We start from the raw sequence: 5,480 nt of genomic DNA, 5'->3' as shown, positions 1-5,480 counted from the left end.
AATTTTATATCTTATGACAATTTTTCTGAAGTAACTAGAACAACTTCAGTTCATCGGATGTAACAAATTTGGTTCATTGAATGTATCTTACAAATGTTAACTTCATGGCATGCAACGTACAAAAGTTAAAATCTTTAGATGAAACTGAAACAAGTTCATTTCATTGGATCTAACTGAAACTAGTCCTCTGACTCAAATGAGTGAAATAAATCAAATTTCTAAACTGGAATACAATCGACATCTTCATGTTATTTATGTTTTGGGTGAACATACTTCTCAAGGTATTGTGTGTTAATTGTTGCATTTCAGTTGGTGATTTTTTTTAAACGACTACAGTTACAAACTCAAGTTGTCGCTGCAATTTCATGAAAGCAAATTCATCATTTTTGTGTTAACATAAAAACGTTACTTATTCAAGAGCATGGGGTAACACGTGCAAGCAGTTGTGATGAATGAGAAATCTAGGGGTTTTATACACATGCATTACATTGGTCAGTAATGCGTGAAATATTGTATTATAGGTCAAATTATAAAAAAGACATCAAAAATTGTTAAGCGATATTTTACGGTACAGACCTTTTATTCTATCCTCGACAGGTAACCTTTGATAATCTGTAACATCAAAATATACCATTATTGCCTTGAAATGAACTGAGCTTGAAATTTAAAGAGCGATTGTTTTCTCCTCAGCAAATAATGAATAGTTTGGGGGTGATTCCCTTAAGTTAATAAATTACTTTACACTTGCCTGTTTTCATCATTTATATAGTTTCACATGTTGAATGCAAATCCTCATTTCCTTTAAAAAAGATTTTTCCTTTTAAAGTTTGACCTGCAAACAGTTCCTGCTAAAATGTAAATTAAACAGGTATTTGTGTATGGGCTCGATACTTCATAACGAAATATTCCTTTTTAATTAATGTGGAGATTTCAAAAGATATAACGTTTGTACAAGATGCTTTACAGATAAATAGAGCATAGTATGACAGCTTAGTTCAATAGTTGGGCATATCAGCATTATCTTCTTTGTTAATACCTACATTCCACGATGCGACTCGGTGGCATCAGCTCACAAACTGGAAAACAAAAGCAAGGGGATGATTTATTGAAAAAGTAAGACATCATACAAACTCTGATCATAATTATATAGGTGTGTGCACCATATATCCGGGTGTGGTTTCGTATTGCACAAATCTATTGGAAATAGAAATGGTATGATACGAGCCTTTGGTAACCATGTATAGAGCTTATTATTTCCCGCTAAATGTGATAACACTAAGTATTAAATAAGAACTATTTGTTTTATAGTACTTTGGTACGCTGGTAACCATGTATAGAGCTTGCTTATTTCCCGCCATAGTGTGATAACACTTAGTATTGAATAAAAACTATTTGTTTCATAATAGTACTGAGGTTATGTATCATTATAAAGCGTGACTTATGTCCACAAACGTTCAATGAAATAGTACATACGCTTCTTGCAATCCTCCAACGGAAGTTGGCCAAGAACTGCAAATTGAAAGCAGAATCGTGTAAACTACCTTTTTTGTTGTTGTTTTTTATCAAAGCTATTTATTTGCGTAACTATACTTATGTCATTTCTCGTCACTGCGGTAGAAGTGCTAAAGTCCATCGCCAAACAATAAAGAATATAAGTATTTACCTTTATAAACATCATCGTCTCTTATTTCACGGAGAACTGAAAAGATGAAAGACCCATTTCATATGTTTTACAACAGGGAAATGCATAGTAATAGCAGTTTCTCTCATCTCAACTGAATATATTAGAACTTGTTATATTCATTTCACGAAGACACTGATATTTTATATTTCTCACCATTAGACAATTGTGTCCCAAAGACAAATATCAGTGTAACATTTGAAGGATAAAGTGGTAGGCATATATAAACTGTATAGATACAAATAGAAAAGAAATATTGAATATGCTGCCTGAACGTACCTTTTGCAAAGTTGTCAGTGTGAACGGCTCCATTGACTGGACAAACAAACACAATTGCTTAAAATAGTGTGTCATTAAAATGTTGGTACATGTGTGGGCGTTTGATTTAATATGATGCTTTTTCACAGAACTAAAGACGTGTGTCTGTTCTTCCCTCAGCTGGGGAAACCAAGCATTATTGCTAGAGATAGACACATTGTGTCAAACGCATATATACTTACTCCTTCATCAGGTGAATGAATGCTATGAGGCAGAGAGCATATATATGTATGTGTAAGAACAAGAAAATGTGGAAACTTAACAAGGGAAGCCAACAGATAATTGGCGGTGATAGGTGATGAGCAATAGATAATGGAAGCCAACACTTAACAGCAATTAGCGCTGATAGTTAATAGTTATGGACAACTGGAAGCCAGGACTTAAATTCTCACTGATTGGTAATTGGCAATGGACTATGAGAACACGGAAGTCTGGGGGTTATTAGCACTGACAGGTAAAAGAATTAAAATAGCAATAGGCAAATGGAAGCCACCTCGATAATCAGCACTGACAGATCAAAAAACAATAATCTAAGCACTGGGCGGATAGGTTCCCATAGGTTCAATGATATAAATGATTTCATTGGATTTATCAAAAAGGACAACATCAGGTTTGTTGGCCTGGATACGTCTGAGGTTGTAAATGGGTTTGGGTTTGGGTTTGGCACAGTCAGGCTGGTTAGGCTCGTTATCAGCTCAGGGCCCTTGCCCCCTCTACACGCAGCCCAGACAGCGAATGGGACTTCTCCCAGGAAGCGCTGCCTAGTCAAACCCACCCAGAACTTTTCGGAGAACGTAAAGACTCCCCAACACTGCAGCCTTCTGCATTACCCAGATTGTCAGAAGGGCTATATTCCTTGTAGCAAACCCGGGTACTCTCCCAATGTCAATCAACAGATTGGGAGGTACCAGAACCTAAGGCACCGAGAACAATGGGGAGTCGGACAACTTGGTACTTGGGAAGCAAGTGTGACATTTCGAAAGCAAGGTCCGCATATTTGCCATGTTTTTCCTCAATCTTGTCAATCACATACTGTCAAAAGGGACAGAAAATTCAATGATATAAATGATTTCATTGGATTATCAAAAAGGACAAGATCAGGTTTGTTGGCCTGGATATGTCTGAGGCTGTATACGGGGCTATTCCAAAGGATTTTGTATTCATCATTTTCCACGACGCCCTCTACATATTCCGGGTCGTACCATGGATGGACCTCTGTGTCAAAACGACAAGCATGGCGAGCCACCCCATAATGTCACTGTGTCTGTGCCAAAGCTGGGCATCCACTCACAATGTGTTGGACAGTCTCATTAAATTCATTACATAATCTACCTTTCATATTCACATTTTGATGCAAAATCACACATTGACGGTTTTGAGTTGGAAGTGACTGGTCCTGTTTAGCATATAATAAATATTTTCCTAATTTCACAGATTGTTCGTGAAGAACGTGCGTGTTCTTTATTGACACAAAGACATATTTCACTCCTTTATTTTGTTACTTACTTTTTCTTTGAAGATTTGTCTTTATATCATCGAGCCCTGAAACAAACTCATGTAAGGAATCACAGTTCACAATTTCCTCACACGTGACACGCCATGATGTTTGAAAACTGAGGCAATGAAATATTGAAATATTCATCGAGCTAAATATACACGTCTGATTGCTATTTTGTTTCAATAATTCATGACACCAGACTATTACTTCCTATTTTGGAATGATATCGATTCTTTAACTGTATGGCAATGTCCACACGGTGATCGGAATAATGCATTCATGATTGCTATCTCCGATTCATGTCGACGCTCTTTCCACGGATACTGTTTGTTATGAACTGTTGACAGATTACCTTCCATTTAGATGTCATTGTGTCCTCAGCAATGGGAATGGAATTGCCTAAGTCCGTGATAATATTGTGCATGAAAGTTGGCTATGAATAGATAGTTTCACAACGCAGTTAACCACTTATGTAAAAGAAATTGAAACGGTTCTGGAGGCACTGTTACATTAAAAAGAATGACTATTGAAATCTTACTTTCAGGTCGTATTTTCATATGATAATGTGTACGTATTATAATTTCAAAAGTCTTACGTGTACTACATGAGTTTCTTTGCGACATGCTTCCGAGACAGAAAAACAGATTTTCCCTTTCAAATTTTAAGAGATTTTTCAAATAACAACAATCCGTTTTTACTGTAGGTGCAGAAAGTTCGTCAGTTGGTCGATAGTATGTGCAAAAGCAAGGTCAAAATATTGATATCCAAACAGCAGATTTGCATGTTGATTCATTTTTTTTAAATGAGGATATATTTCTTTTTTTTAATAACAGTTACTTGACACATATATAAGGCATGCAGATGAAACATATGGATGCACATCTTAATTTGCAACATAAAGTACACAAATTAACGTATTATATAGAACTAGATGTGCTTAATGAAGAAGAATTGGTGTCTGGAATATGTGATGAAGTGATAAAACCAATAACAAATGTTCACATGGAAACTTGCTTATAAATTAAATATTAGATGTGTATTGCATTTTACTAAATATTTGCCCGGTTTGCCAAACAATGTTTCTGATCACATATGCATCCTTTAATACGAGAAAAAAATATATGGATCACGTGTGCTGAGAAGAAGCTATGTCGTTCTGATTACAAACCATCCCCTAAAATTTAAATAAGAACTAGAATCCTGATATCATACAAATATGTCATATATGAGATTCATTTCTAAATTGATTACCATAGCATAATGTATGTCGCTTCAAAAGAATATAAAATATTTAACATACGTTTTTCCTCGGCATCTGCAGCTACGGTTCCAAAAACTTAAACGAAAATAAATATATATATATTTCATCTGTGCCTTCCAATCAAAGCATTTCTTTTTTATGTAACCATTGCGTAATGATTGCATTAACCACTCTTGCATTTGATTAGGGTTACATCATTTACGGCCATAAGCTTTCAAAACATTTCCAAATTTGACGCATCTGAGACCAAAATGATGTCCGATGCAATGTGTATCATATTCTAGTTTATGACTTGCCCTTAAAGACATACAGACAGACAGACAGACAGACATGTTTATTCAGTAAAAGGCCAATGGCCCAAAATACAGACTTGTGAGCATGGCATTTACAGGGCACAGAATTTATCATTAATTATTTTGTGAGCATAATATAAGAATTTACAAACTAGAAATAATGTTTGCTCATTATAATTACTAAGAATATTTATTACATGAGAATTACTGTAATGAGTAGGCATAGGAAGATTAACAAGGTATTTTTGTCTTAGGGCAGAATATAAATTACAATTAAAGAGTACATGGAATTCATCCTCAATGACATTAACTCCCTTACTACTACAATAGTTACAGAATCTGAGTGAACGGTCTGTTTTACTATATCTGCCAGTTTCTAAAGCTATTTTAAAATTGGAACATCTAAATTTAGTAAAAACAATTCTTAAA

General features: G+C 35.1%; 1 long non-coding RNA gene across 1 annotated transcript; it reads right to left on the bottom strand.

Moving 5' to 3' along the window:
• Positions 1-1,479: 1,479 nt before the first annotated feature.
• On the bottom strand, positions 1,480-1,992 carry LOC139472716 (uncharacterized). Its single transcript, XR_011653896.1, has 3 exons — positions 1,961-1,992; positions 1,664-1,699; positions 1,480-1,509 (listed from the first exon to the last, which is right to left on the bottom strand). It is a non-coding gene; the product is annotated as an uncharacterized lncRNA (long non-coding RNA).
• Between the last annotated feature and the right edge of the window lie 3,488 nt (positions 1,993-5,480).

The sequence above is a fragment of the Haliotis cracherodii genome, unplaced genomic scaffold (genome assembly GCF_022045235.1).
Source record: "Haliotis cracherodii isolate W230 unplaced genomic scaffold, xgHalCrac1.p SCAF_25, whole genome shotgun sequence".
Taxonomy (NCBI): Eukaryota; Metazoa; Mollusca; class Gastropoda; order Lepetellida; family Haliotidae; genus Haliotis; species Haliotis cracherodii.
The sequence above is the reverse complement of the archived record's forward strand: the minus strand, read 5'-3'. Positions and strand labels throughout refer to the sequence as shown.